This window comes from Tachyglossus aculeatus, unplaced genomic scaffold (assembly GCF_015852505.1).
Source record: "Tachyglossus aculeatus isolate mTacAcu1 unplaced genomic scaffold, mTacAcu1.pri scaffold_89_arrow_ctg1, whole genome shotgun sequence".
Lineage (NCBI taxonomy): Eukaryota > Metazoa > Chordata > Mammalia > Monotremata > Tachyglossidae > Tachyglossus > Tachyglossus aculeatus.
Window position 1 is genome coordinate 237871 of NW_024045097.1, and position 16128 is coordinate 253998.

Sequence of the window (16128 nt, forward strand, 5' to 3'; positions counted from 1 at the left end):
CAATCACTCCAGTGCTTAGTACAGTCAGATAGTAAGTGCTTAACAAATACCACAATTATTATTATTGTTACTAAAACCTTTCACAACTAAGGACTTAATTAAACACTGCAGAGCTGAAATCAGAAGCTGAATTTCTCCCTTTGCTTTCTGTGAGAAGTACCCAGATTCCTATGCCTCTACCTGCAGGTATTTGCTCCCCAATATCAGGGATCGAATCTATCAGATGTGTTGTAATAATAATAATAATAATAATAATAATAATAATAATAATAATATTTGTTAAGTGCTTACTATGTGCAAAAAAATGTATTAAGCACTAGAGAAGAGACAAAGGCTGGCTACAGTCCATCGGCTACATGAGCTTCACAATCTAAGTAAGAGGGAGAACAGTCACTGAATCCCCTTTCACAACTAAGTAATTGGAGGCAGAGAGAAGTGAAGTGACTCACCTTAGGACCCTCTGCAGGCAGGTGCCAGAGTTGGGATTAGCACCCAGGTGCTTTGACTCCCAGGCCCGTGCTCTTTCCACTAGGTCATACTGTGACAATGCTCAGCACAGAATAGAAGCTCCATAAATAATAATAATGATAATAATAATAATAATAATAATAATAACAACATCTATTAAGCACTTACTATGTGCAAAGCACTGTTCTAAGCACTGTGGAGGTTACAAGGTGATCAGGCCGTCCCAAGGGGGGCTCACAGTCTTAATTCCCATTATACAGATGAGGTAACTGAGGCACAGAGAAGTTAAGTGACTTGCCCAAAATCACACAGCTGACAGTTGGCAGAGCCAGGGTTTGAATCCATGACTTCTGACTCCAGAGCCTGTGTTCTTACTACTGAGCCACGCTGCTTCTCTAAGTACTAAGTCTCTTCTCTAAATGCTATTGATTGAGTGATTGATTGAGGATTTTCTGCAATCTCTTTTCTCCTGCCTCTTTTCAGATTTTTGTCCTGAGGCAGAAATGTGAGAACGTAAGCTCTTGGGCACACCCAAGAACTACTGAAACTTCTCTCAATCTCTTTCTTGAAAAGCTTGTAAAAAAATTGCTCGTTGCACTTTTGCTTTGCCTCTTCATTTCAAACTGCTGATCCTTCATTCCTTAGTGAAGGGACAAAATCCCACTTGAGTTACAATAATGTGGAAATAATTCAAAGATTAATTATATTTAGATAAAGCACAAAAGGCCAAAGATAAATTATTTTACAATGCTAGAAATAGAAACCCTAATCATGAGTGTTCCTTTTCACGTGGTATTTCTTTTAGCAAAATGGCCTGTGGAACACTGATGCAAAGAATTCCAGTCCCTCATTATGGCCCTAATTGCCAACGATTGGGTCGTTTCAGCAACATTTGAATACAGGAGGGATTACACTCCTGAGGGCAAAACCGTCCAATAAAAGGACTACATATGAAGACGTGAAAGACAATTCAGTCTGAAACCATTCTGCCTCAGAATTATCTAGATAATGGCCTTAATTTTCTCCTTAGCTATGGTTTTTCGCACCTGGCTTGCTTGTACAGGCATAGCATGCCCTGCCTATGGCATTTTAGCAACTGCCGTTGAATGTAAATATCTCAATCCCTGATCCAAAGATACAATGCACAATTTACAGAACTACCTTGACAAGAACATGCATCTTGACAAGAACATGCATCTTGACAGAAATTCATCATTTTACTTGAAAAATGTATTACATCCTCCAAGACGATTGTTTTCTTTGTGTTATTTTCCACAATGCATCTTTCACATCCTTGCTTCTCAGCCTGTAGATCAGAGGATTCAACATTGGTATCACAAGAGTATAAAACACAGAAACCACTTTGTCATTCTCTGACAAGTACTGTGAACTGGGTCAAATGTATATGAAGATGGTGGTTCTGTATAATAAGCCAACCACCGTTAGTTAGGAGGCACAGGTGGAGATGGCCTTCTATCTCCCTGCTGCAAAACAGATCTTCAGGATGGTGATGAGGATATATATGTGAGACACCACAATTTCCAGAGAGGTGACAGTTCCATTGAAAGCCCACAGGCTGAAAAGCAAGACCTCACTGGGCATGGTGTTACTGCATGATAATTTTAATATTGAGGGAGATCACAGAAGAAATGATTTATGATATTTGGCTTGCAAAATGGTAGACAAAATATTAGCAGCACCTAAATGAGTCCCTGGAGAAAGCCAATGAGATATGAACCAAGCATGAGCTGAGTGCAAACTCTGGAGGACATAACAACCATGTAGAGCATAGGGTTGCAGATTGCCATGAAGCAATTGTATGCCATGACTGCCAGGAGGTAACACTCCTCGGATACATAAGCCACAAAGAGATACATCTGAATGGTACATTCTATCAAGGAAATAGTTCTTGCCTCCAGAAAGAAGTCTGTGAGCATCTTGGGATCAATGGTGGAAAAATATAAAAGATCCAAGGCAGACAAATTGCCAAGAAAGAATTACATTGGGGTGTGAAGTCGAGAGTCGATTGTGATTAGCACAATCAATCCCAAATTTCCCAAAAGGCTGATCAGATCGATTGCCAGGAACATCAAAACGAGAAGCAGCTGGAATTCTGGGAGATCAGTGAGTCCCATAGAATGAATTCGTTGACAGCAGTTATATTGCCCTGGTCCATCTTCCTAATGCATGTGGATCATCTGATAGTAAATGGAAAGGAAGTGGCATTAGAGTAAATGATGACAAAATTACATTTGATTCCATTAATTCAGACCCAATCATGATTCCTTTAGTTCCTGAGAGAGGGCTGCTCACATTCTTACTGTGGTCCTCAGTGGGCTCAACTGTCTTCCAGACCTTATTCTATATCTAAGTATGCAAGCCTCCTGAAGTCAGATCCCGAATCTTCTGCTTCTGGTATTTCCTCAGTCTTAGTGCAGGTGCTCAGTGACTTGACTAGTTGTTTATTAGGCACTCAGTCCCTGTGCAATAAATTAATCTAACCACTCGGGGGCTATCTTGCCCATCGCTTAATATAACCCCTCCCCACACAGTAAGAGCTCAACAAATACTAATGATTGACATTTTCTAGTACTGCATAAATTGCTAAATGGCCACTAGTTGACTCAGTGTGGAATGCACTTTTCATAGTACCTGACACACTAATAGGGAATGACTAGGGTAAGAGGGGTTTTTATTTGTTCTGTAATGCTCTTCCATCTATGCTACCATCATGTTGACTCTTACATTTCCAAATATAAATTATAGGTTCTTATCATTCAAGAGGACCTGGCCCTAGAGTCCACTTTTTAACTGAAATTTCCCAAACTATTTTGTTATTACAGGCAAATTGGGTTGGGGTTATTGTAAATATAACAAAATCATATGTATTTTTGTTAAAGTAAGCAAAAAAAGTATTTGTTAAGTGCTCATTTTTTGCCAGACAGTGTACAAAATGCTGGGGTAGATACAAGCTAATCAGGTTGGACATGGTCCATGTCCCACATGGGGCTCACAGTCTTAACCCCCATTTTAAAGATGGGGTGGCTGAGGTACAAAGAAATGAAAAGACTTGCCCTAGGTCATACAGCAGACAAGTAGAGCTGGGATTACAACCTAGGTCTTTCTGACTCCCAGGCCAGTACACTACCCATTAGACCACACTGCCCCTCAAATGTGATGTCTCATTCAGTATGTTGCATTTTAAGCAATGTCCAAATCAATTTTAAATCAAATAAATTTGAGATTAAAAACTGTAAAAAGCCTGATCTTTTTGGGAATAGCTTCTTTTCCACCTGATTCTTTTTTTTGGATTTGATCTTATGGGTCTGTTTGCATGAATTTATTTGACAACCTATTTTCAATAAAAAATCCACCTGCAAACCCTTTGTATCAAGCAAAAATATAGCAGTTTAGATGGGGCAGATGTACTCTTTTTTTACTATTTCCCCAATGTCTGTAGAGAAGGAACCAGAAAATCTAAGAAAATCTGCCATTCTTGTTCATTCATTCAATTGTATTTATTGAGTGCTTATTGTGTGCAGAGCACTCTACTAAGAGCTTGGGAAGTACAAATTGGCAAAATATAGAGACGGTCCCTACCCAACAACGAGTTCACAGTCTAGAAGGGGGAGACAGACAATAAAACAAAACATGTGGACAAGTGTCAAGTAATCAGAATAAATCAGCCTATCCCTACCTCTAGAACTTTTCGTTGTTATTTGAAAGGAAGGGAATATTCTTCCAGGTTCCACGCTTCATTCTGTGTTGCTCTCTGGAAATTGATTTCATTGGAACAGAAGGTGAGATGCTTATTGTGTTTTGTGAATCATTAAATTGAATTCAAAGGGACTAAGTTATCTCAGGTCATAGGATATCAGAGCAGGAAGTACAAAATGAGCCACAAAAGATGAAGAACTGATGGAAACACTGAAATTTGGAAAGACTGAAATGAAAGAGTATCATATTCTATAAAACAAACTCTCCAAAGGCAAAAAGGCAAACCTCTTAAGATAATTTAAATATGATAACCTAAATTAATCAATCAATCGTATTTATTGAGTGCCTACTGTGTGCAGAGCACTGTACTAAGCGCTTGGGAAGTACAAGTTGGCAACATATAGAGATGGTCCCTACTCAACAGCTGGCTCACAGTCTAGAAAGGAGTCTGCTCCTTCAGTGCAGGTGGGAGACTGTGCATGTTTAGCTAAAGGAACTCTGGGATCTGATTACCCAGAGGTGACAACCCTACAGAGCTCTGGTTGAGTAGGAATCTAAGCAATTATAAAATATCACTGGGGCAGGATGTTGATAATAATATCTCCATATATTGTGCTCACTCAACTCCATCTGCTTCAAGAAGCAGTGTGACCTAATGGGTAGAACACAGATTTGGGAGTAGAAAGTCCTGGGTTCTAATCCTGATTTGACTAATCACCCTGTAACATCCTCAGCGTTTAGAACAGTGCTTTGCACATAGTAAGCACTTAATAAATGCTATTATTATTATTATTGTTATTATTATTATTACTACTCCTTGCCCTAACCGAAACATGGTACACTCCGGATGACACGGTCTCTTTTGCTGCTCTCTACAGTGGAGGCCTCTTCTTCTCCCACTCCTCCAGATTCACCGGAAAAGGAGGAGGTGTCGGCTTCCTTCTCTCTCCGCAATGTCGCTTTCGCAGTATCCATCCTCCACCTTCCCTTTCCTTCCCCTCCTTCGGAGCCCACATTATTCACCACGACCACCCACTCCAGATTCTTGTAGCCATCATCTACCACCACCCTGGCCCCAGTTCCAACTTCTTTAATGATTTTGACCCCTTTCTCACCTTCCTTCTCTCTTTTTCCATGCCCACTCTGATCCTCGGAGACTTCAACATCCACATGGATGTCCCTGGTGACTCCTTTGCCACCCTCCTTCTATCTCTCCTTGACGCTGCCAACTTCCTGCTCCACCTTACCTTGCCCACTCACCAACTTGGTCACACCCTCAACCTCATTATCTCCTACCGCTGCACTATCTCCACCCTCACCAACTCTGAAATCCCTCTCCCTGATCATAACCTTCTCACCTGCCTCCTCACTCACAGTCCTCTCCCCTGTAAATCTATATTACTACCTCACAGAGGCCTCTGCTTTCTTGACCCCATCCATCTTTCTCAGCGCGTCATATTCCACCTCGCCTCCCTTTCCTCTTTATCCAATCTCGATGACAAGATTACTGCTCTCAACTCTACCCTTTCTACTCAACTCAAATCGCTCACTCGCCTTTCCCTTCACCACTCTCGTACCACTAACCCACAGCGTTGGATCACTGCCACTGTCTGCCTCCTTCGATCGGGCTGCTGAACGCTGCTGGCGAACGTCTAAACACCAAGCCAACCGTGTTCAATTCAAGTTTATCCTTTCCTGCCTTAACTCTGCCCTCTCCCCTGCCAGGCAAAACTATTTCTCCTCCCTTATTGACACCCATGTCCTTCATCCCTGTCAGCTCTTCCGTTCATTTAATTCCTTTCTCAGGCCCACTGTTCCTTCCCCTCCTCCATCCCTCACCCCCAACAAACTAGCCTCCTACTTAATTAAAAAAATTAACTCCATCAGGTCTGAACTCCCCAAAGTCACTTCTCCCCCTTCTCCAACTCCGCTGCTCTCAACCCTCTCCACTACTCTCCCATCATTCCCAGTAGAATCTTCAGATGAGATCTCCTCCCTCCTCTCAAGTGCTACTCCATCTACCTGTGCTTCAGACCCTCTTCCCTCTCATCGTATGAAATCTCTCTTCCCTTCCCTCCTCCCCTGTTTAACTTCCATCTTCACTCCCACTGGTTCCTTCCCCTCTGACTCCAAACACGCCGACGTCTCCCCCATCCTAAAAAAACCTTCCCAAACCCTGCCCTCTCCCTTACTTTCCCATCTCTGTTGATGGCACTACCATCCTTCCCGTCTCACAAACCCGCAACTTTGGTGTCATGCTCGACTCTGCTCTCTCATTCACCCCTCACATCCAAGCCGTCACCAAAACCTGCCAGTCTCAGCTCCACAACATTGCCAAGATCTGCCCTTTCCTCTCCATCCAAACTGCTACCCTGCTCGTTCAAGCTCTCATCCTACCCTGTCTGGACTACTGCATCAGCCTTCTCTCTGATCTTCCATCCTCGTGTCTCTCCCCACTTCAATCCATACTTCATGCTGCTGCCCGGATTGTCTTTGTCCACAAATGCTCTGGGAATGTTACTCCCCTCCTCAAAAATCTCCAGTGGCTACCAATCAGTCTGCGCATCAGGCAGAAACTCCTCACCCTGGGCTTCAAGGCTCTCCATCACCTCGCCCCCTCCTACCTCACCTCCCTTCTCTCCTTCTACAGCCCTCCCCGCACCCTCCGCTCCTCTGCCGCTAATCTCCTCACCGTGCCTCCTTCTCGCTTGTCCCTTCATCGACCCCTGGCCCATGTCATCCCCCGGGCCTGGAATGCCCTCCCTCTGCCCATCCGCCAAGCTAGCTCTCTTCCTCCTTTCAAGACACTACTGAGAGCTCACCTCCTCCAGGATCCCTTCCCAGAATGAGCCCCTTCCTTCCTCTCCCCTTCGTCCCCCTCTTCATCCCCCCATCTTACCTCCTTCCCTTCCCCACAGCACCTGTATATATGTATATATGTTTGTGCATATTTATTACTCTATTTATTTATTTATTTATTTATTTTACTTGTACATATCTATTCTATTTATTTTATTTTGTTAGTATGTTTGGTTTTGTTCTCTGTCTCCCCCTTCTAGACTCTGAGCCCACTGTTGGGTAGGGACTGACTCTATATGTTGCCAACTTGTACTTCCCAAGCGCTTAGTACAGTGCTCTGCATACAATAAGGGCTCAATAAATACGATTGATGGATTGATTGATTGATTCTCTTGAACCCACCTCACCTTCTAGTTATCGCCCTATCTCCCTTCTAACATTCCTTTTCAAATGCCTAGAACGAGTCATCTACGCCAGCTCTCTCCTGGAACCCCTCCAATCTGGCTTCCGTCCCCTACACTTCACCGAAACTGCCCTCTTAAAGGTCACCAATGACTTCCTTCTTACCAAATCCAACGGCTCCTACTCTATCCTAATCCGCCTCGACTTCTCAGCTGCCTTCGATACTGTGAACCACCCCCTTTTCCTCAAAACGCTATCCAACCTTGGCTTCACAGACTCTGTCCTCTCCTGGTTCTGCCCTTATCTCTCTGACCACTCATTCGCAGTCTCTTTTGCGGGCTCTTCCTCCCCCTCCCATTCCCTTACTGTAGGGGTTCCTCAAAGGTACGTTCTTGGTCCCCTTCTGTTCTCTAGCTACACTCTGTCTCTTGGTGAAATCATTTGCTCCCACAGTTTCAACTATCATCTCTACGCTGACGACACCCAAATCTACATCTCTGCCCCTGCTCTCTCTCCCTCCCTTCAGGCTCGGGTCTCCTGCTGCCTTCAGGACATCTCCATCTGGATGTCTGCCCGCCATCTAAAACTCAATATTTCTAAGACTGAACCCTGCCCCTTCCCTGACTTTCCAATCACTGTAGACGGCACTACCGTCCTTCCTCTCTCACAGGTCCACAACCTTGGTGTCATCCTCGACCCCACTCTCTCGTTCACCCCACACGTCCAATCTGTCACCAAAACCTGCTGGTCTCACCTACACAACATCGCCAATTTCCGCCCTTTCCTCTCCAACGAAACCGCTACCTTGCTGGTTCAATTTCCCATCCTATCCTGACTGGATTACTACATCAACCTCCTCTCTGACCTCCCATCCTCCTGTCTCTCCCCACTTCAGTCTATACTGCACTCTGCTGTCCGGATCATCTTTGTGCAGGAGCCCTCTGGGCATGTTACTCCCCTCTTCAAAAATCTTCAGTGGCTGCCTGTCAACCTATGAATCAAGCAAAAACTCCTCCCTCTCAGCTTCAAGACTCTCCATCACCTCGCCCCCTCCTACCTCACCTCCCTCTTCTCCTTCTACTGCCCATCCCGCACCCTCCACTCCACTGCTGCTAACCTCATCAATATACCTCGTTCTTGCTTGTCCCACCATCGACCCCTGGCCCACGTCCTTCCCCTGGCCTGGAATGCCCTCTTTCCACACATCCGCCAAGTTAGCTCTCTTCCTCCCTTCAAAGCCCTACTGATAGCTCACCGCCTCCAAAAGACCTTCCCAGACTGAGCCCCCTTTTTCCTCTCCTCCTCCCCATCCCCCAGCCCTACCTCCTTCCCCTCCCCACAGCACTTGTATATACAGTATATACTCTAGAAGCAGCGTGGCTCAGTGGAAAGAGCATGGACTTTGGAGTCAGAGGTCATGGGTTCAAATCCTAGCTCTGCTAATTGTCAGCTGTGTGACTTTGGGCATGTCACTGAACTTCTCTGTGCTTTAGTTCCTTCATCTGTAAAATGGGGATTAAGATTGTGAGCGCCCTGTGGGACAGCCTCATCACCATGTAACCTCCCCAGCGCTTAGATCAGTGCTTGGCACATAGTAAGCACTTAATAAATGCAGTTATTATTATTATTATTATATTTACTATCCTATTCATTTTGTTAATTATGTACATATGGCTTAAATTATATTTGTTCTGAAGACTTTGACACCTGTCTACATGTTTTGTTTTGTTGTCTGTCTCCCCCTTCCAGACTGTGAGCCCATTGTTGGGTCTATATATGTTGCCAACTTGTACTTCCGAAGCGCTTAGTACAGTGCTGTGCACACAGTAAGTGCTCAATAAATACGATTGAATTATAATGAATGTAATCCCCTGCTCTATGCCATTTCCACATCCAATAGGGTCTGCATCCAGCTCATAACTGCTTCCTATTTGGGGGGCTGTTTGAATGGCATGCTATCTACCTCTTTTAATTTAATTTAGCCTTCTATGTACCCATTGAAATCAATCGTTTCTTTTGTGATGTTCCAGTCTTAATGGAACAGTGGCTTTGACATTCACCTGGTACAAATTTTTCTTCCATCTCTGCTTCCATCATTATATTGAAAACCGTCCTTACCACAGTCATCACCTATGTATACATCTTAACTACCACCATGAGGATCCAGGCAAGTGATGGGAGACAGAAAGCTTTCTCTACCTGCACTCCCCACCTGGCATTATTCTATATTATGGAACCCTTGCATTCACTTACATGCAGCCCAGTTCCAGCCACTCTCAGGAGCAGAATAAAGTTGTGTCACTGTTCCACACAGTAGTGCTCCCCATGCTGAACCCTCTAATCTACACTCTGAGGAACAAGGATGTGAAGGGGGTAGTGATTAAGGTAATGGGTAAAAATGTTTGTTATTTGTAATACTGGATAATAACATTTTGATAATGAAACTGGGTTAGTATGCATTGTGTGACATTTTGGGATTTTGAGTCTGTTTTCAACCATATATCACTTTTATGAGTTGTGGTTAGGGAACGTGTCTACCAACCATGTTCAGTCAATCAATCCATAGTATTTATTGAGGACTTCATGCGTGCAGGGCATTGTACCAAGGGCTTGGGAGAGTACAATACATGATTATAACAGACAAATTCCCTGCCCATAAAAAGCTTGTAGTCTAAAGAGGGGACAGACATTAATATAAATAAACAAATTCTGGGTAGGTACAGAAGTGCTGTGGGGCAGGGGGTGAATAAATGAAACAAGTAAGGGTGATGTAGACAGAAGTGGGAAAAAAGTAAGGGCTCAGTCAGGGAACATCTCTTGGACGAGATGTGCTTTCAGTAAGGCTTTGAATAATAATAATAATCATCATCATCATCATCATCATCGCATTTGTTAAGCGCTTACTTTGTGCAAAGCACTGTTCTAAGCGCTGGGGGGGATACAAGGTGATAAGGTTTTCCCACGTGGGGCTCACAGTCTTCATCCCCATTTGACAGATGAGGGAACTGAGGCCCAGCGAAGTTAAGTGACTTGCCCAAAATCACACAGCTGACAAGTTGTGGAGCCAGGATTAGAACCCATGGCCTCTGACTCCCAAGCCCGGGATCTTTCCACTGAGCCACGCTGCTTCTAAAATTTCAATGTTTCCACCCGGTTTTGAATGGAGGTCCTTTTACATGTTAGGAGAACATGATAACCACTACACTACGGAAATGATAAAATGAGGGGAGAGTATTTGTCCTTAGGATATGAAAAGGGAGGGTGTTCCGAGCCAGAGACAGGGCATGGATGAAGGGGTGGTGGTGAGATAGATGAGATCGAAGTACACTGAATAGTTGGGCATTAGAGGAGCAAAGTGTGCAGGCTGGTCTATGTAGGAGAGCAGCGAAATGAGGTAGAAGGGGGCAAGGCGAATGAGTGTTTTAAAGCCATTGGTAAGGAGGCAGAGATGGATTCATTCATTCATCATTCAATCGTATTTATTGAGCACTTATGGTGTACAGAGCACTGTACCTAGCTCTTGGGAAGTACAAGTCGGCAACATATAGAGACGGTCTCTACCCAACAATGGGCTCACAGTCTAAAAGGGGAGACAGACAACAAAACAAAACATGTAGACTTGTGAGGCAGATAACAGAGGAAAACATGTAGACATTCCTTAATGGTAGCTTCCACCATGGAAGTTTCTTTCCTTTTCGCGGTAGTTTAAAATATAGGCAACCAGTTTTTTTCTTACGGCTGAGGTTCTTGAGAAGACACCTTAGGTTCTGTTCCAACATTGTTTTGCATGCAATGTCTCCTCTTTCTAATTGGTGCAATGTCTGGGACATCTAAACGTAGAACAATGGAATCCTTTCTGCTTGAAGTGGCTGGACCTACTGCAGAGGGCTCACTCTTATTTTCACCTGGCACCTGGTGAGAACTTAACAAATACCATGAAAAATACTGATATATTGATCTGTGTTCACTCAGATCAGTGTTCTCTTCCCCATAGGGACACCAGGATTCTTGGAGGATTCATGTGAAAATTTCCCTCCTTAACTATAGAGCCTGGGAGTATACCATTCAGTATTCATAACTTCCATTGCTAAAACTCATTTAGCTACACTTTCCCATGCATTATCCAACCCCCTCTCGAGCCTGCTGATATTGTTGGCCTATATAAATTCCTATCATAATTAATTTCTTATGCTCAGTATCCCAGGAATGAAGAGGTTTTCCTCAGACTTCCACAGTCTCAAATCCCCATTGTACAGATGAGGTGTCTGAGGCAGACAGAAGTGAAGTGACTTCCACAAGGTCACAAGTGGCAGAGTCAGAATTAGAACATAGGTCCTTCTGACTGCCAGGCCCAAACTCTATCCACTAGGCCACACCACTTCTATCAGTGCTGGGCTATTTCCTCTATCATGCTACTATTTTCCCTTTCCCTAATCAATTTTAATGTCTGTCTCCCCTCGAATACTGTAAGCTTCCTGTGGATCAAATTTACCAACTCTGTTGTATTGAATTATACTTCCCAAGCATAAAGAACAGTGCTCTGCATTCTATAAGTGTTCAATAAATACCACTGATTGAGTGATTGAATGAGTGTTCATGGGTCCTTGGACTCCAGGACAAAAGAGTTCAGAGAGAAGCAGCTTGGCTTAATGGATGGAGCACAGAAACTAATCCTGGCTTCAACACTTGTCCACTGTGTGAATTTGGACAAGTCACTTCACTTCTCTGGGCCTCAGTGACCTCATCAGTTAATAGGGGTAAAGAGTGTGAGCCCCATGAGGAACAGGGACCATGTCCATCCTGTCCACCACTGTAGTTTTTAGAACTGTTCTTGGCACATAGTATGCCCCTAACAAGTACCATAATTATAATTACTATTCCACAGACCCAATACTCAATGGCCACTGATCTCACAAGGCTGTTTCAGGGAGCAGCCGGTGCAGTAGCTCACCAAAGAATTGAAATCATAGGACAAAAACTCTGCCACGTCCATTTGGTGGATCTTATTATTAATACCAAAAATGGTAATGATAAACTGTGGTATTGGTTAAGTGGTTCGTTTGTATCAAACACTGTACTAAGTGCAAGAACTTAAATTACTGCAAGGAGAGAGGGTGCTCCTTTTCGTTGTCCAGTTCAGGTTTGAAGCCTCGGCAAAGCAATTTTGAGGACAATGCCTGCAAAGATTCTGAACGCCAAGCAGTCAATAGCTATGGATATGTTCTGCTTTTAATTAGGTGCCATAGGTGGGAAGGATTCTGCGTCTTAAGACATTTCTTGAATCCCTTATCCCATACAGAAGAATTATCTTGGGAAATTATTGAAAATGTAAACAGAGTCTCCAGCAGAAATCTATTCATAAGGAGGCTCATGAGACCTGGATTTAAGGCAACACATTATGGCAGACAGCCCAGCTTGCCATTTCTGCCCTTTCCAGGCTGAATCCATCACATTTAGCCATAGACCTTAACTGGTCGTGTCAATCCTTTCCCCAGGCAAGGGGAACAGAAAGGAAAGGGAAAGTTTATCTCTCCAGGATAAAAATAGAGACGTCAGGCAGCACAGAGTATCTGTGGGAAAGGAATTGATCATAGCTCTAATAGTCTGTACAGAACCTCTTGCACTCTGACCCCTGCCACTCACATTCCCACAGAGACCCAGAATACGAAGAACATGCAAGCGGTCAGTGTTGTTGCAAATGCTTACAAAATGGAACATATACAGAAATGTTGTTAAAAACTGATGCTAGGAGGTAAAGTTGAAGATGAATTAACAATGGCCTTCAAAAGCAGGAGGGCCTAATGGAGAAATCATGGGCCTGGGAGTTAAGAAGACCTGGGTTCTAATCCCAGTTTTACCACTTGCCTGCTATGTGACCTTAGGAAAGTCATGTAACCTCTTTATACCTTAGTTTCCTCATCCATAAAATGGGGATTCAGTACCTGCTTAGACTGTGAGCCCCATGTAGAACAGGGACTGTGTGTAATTTGGCAACCTTGTGTCTATCTTAGTGTTTGACACATTGTAAGTAACAAATACTGTCAAAACAAGTCTTCAGATTTTCAAAAGTTTAGTAAAACAAAGGCTAGGAATCAATGTAATCCAACACCATGAGGAACACACTTAGATATAAAGGGATTTATCTGGCAAGAGATATATTAATGACTTTACATTGGGTAGGAGAGAATTCCTGACATTGGAACAGGTTAGTGGATAGACTTGAATAGTGGGAAAATATTAATTTAGTCTCCTATGCCTAGATGGGTAGTTCTTATTTCAATATCTGCAAGAGTAAATGCTTAGTTTATTTATTAAAGCCCTGTTAGGTCCTCTCAAGACTCTGAACTCCTTCTGGGCAGGGAACATAGCTACCAACTCTCTTATATTGTATTCTTCCAAATGCTTAGTGCAGTGTTCTGCACACAGTAAGTGCTCAATACCACTGATGGATACTATGAACAAAGTATTGGGATCACAGTCATTGTCCCCTTCAGAGGTAACAAATTTAGAGGGAGGGAAGGCAGATATTTTGTTCCCATTTTAGAGTTAAGTTAACTAAGGCCCACAGAGATTAAGTGCTTTCTTTCTCAAGGTTACCAAGTAGGTCAGTGGCAGGGCTGGGCCTAGAATTTGACTTCTAGTCCCAAAATCTTTCCACTGAAGAAATGTTTGCTTCTTTTGAGAAAATGGAATTAAAAAAAACTTTAAAAAAGCAATGAGGTTTCTGGAGGTAGAGTTGAGCTAACATTCACAATTAATTTTGCTGATATTTTTCATCTGTTCTTTTCCTTCTTCAGCAGAAATGGCTCCAAACCATCTTAAACTAAGACCTGAATTCACTTCCTCACAAGATCCAGGAATGATCAGCAATATAGATTAGCAACCACCTCTCATATCAACAGTGTTAAGTTTCATTTAATTTTAATTTACCACATACGAAAAAGGACATTTTTGATGTCCAACTGAGAGATGTAACCCTGGCTTGTAGCTCCAAGGGAGACAGTTCCCAAATGCCCTAAACCCATGGCAGCCATGATAAAGGGCTATTTATACCTCAATGATCCCTTTGTGATTCAGAGATCTTTCTTTCCTGCTCCAAAGGTGAATTTCATACTTCAAAGGGATTTTAAAATCTGATTTTGGATTTTAAAATCTGATTTTAGATTTTAAAGCCATAACAATGCAGCAGATTTTATTATGTGCTTACTATGTGCCATGCACTGTACTAAGCACTGGGTGTAAATACAAGATGATCAGATTGGACACAGCCCCTCACAGTCTTCCCAGATTTTAATGAAGTGATGCAAAAGGACTAGAATCTGAAAATTCTAAAGACTGTCTCAGGTTATACGGGGTTATTTGGATTTCAGAGTAGAGAACTAATTTCCAAAATTGAATTCTCACATACAGTGGCAAAAATACTAGAGATAGTGGATCTTGTATAGCTCAAAGGCAGTTAAGTTCACCAAGTGAGTAATGTTTTAGAAAAATACACTGATTTAGCATTTTCTGCACATCTGAGATGAATTACAGAGTTTATGAACTACTTACATAGCAATATCTATCAATGAATCGATCATATTTATTGACTGCTTACTGTATGCAGGGCACTATTACTATCATTCTAGTTTTCTTTGACTTCTGTGGTTCATATCATTAAATGCAAGATACTCTCTGGAGCTCCAGTGGTCTTTAGTACCACAAATACAATAAATAGTTCCAATTTTTCACACTTAATATCCTAGTTCATATTGTTGTACTTTTTCCTTTATATTTAGCTTCCTATCTTTCCTTTTAGTTTACATGGCTTAGTGTAGTAGCACCATGGCTTGGTGGAAAGAGCTCGGGCTTGGAAATCAGAGATCGTGGGTTCTAATCCTGGCTCCGCCACTTGTAAGCTATGTGTCCTTGGGCAAGTCACTTAACTTTTCTGTGCCTCAATCTCCTCATCTGTAAAATGGGGATTAAGACTGTGAACTCTACCTGAAAAAACCTAATAATTTTGTATGTCCCCCAGAGCTTAGAACAGTGCTTGGCACCCTAGTAAGCCCTTAACAAATACCATCATCTCAACATCATCATCTCCTTATGTCTTTGTGACTTTTATTGAAGTAAATGTTCTATTAGAATGTAGTAACTCAGTAAGACCTGTTACTATGACAACTACTATAGAAGGTTCTTGGATTTCAGGCTACCATTGCAATTGCTGGCTCCAATAAATGCCCATTTCTCTCAGCATGTGGTAGTATTATAATATTAAGTGAATGAGACTAGTTGCTGAGACTATTACAGTATTCCTGTCCATATTCTCTGGTGTAGTAAGTAGCAATAATGATAACCATAAAATATAATTGTGGTATTTGTTAAGCACTTATGATATGGCAAGCATTGCGTTAAGCTCTGGGAACTATGCAAGAAGGAGATCAGACACAGTTTTTGTCCTACTATCTGCCTCGTTAGACTTCATTCCGTAGAAGGGGGATCTATCATCAATCGTATTTATTGAGCGCTTACTGTGTGCAGAGCACTGAACTAAGCGCTTGGAAAGTACAAGATGGCAACATATAGAGACAGTCCCTACCCAACAGCGGGCTCACAGTCTAAAAGGGGGAGACAGAGAACAAAACCAAACATACTAACAAAATAAAATAAATAGAATAGATATGTACAAGTAAAATAAATAAATAAATAAATAGACTAACAAATATGTACAAACATATATACATATATACAGGTGCTGTG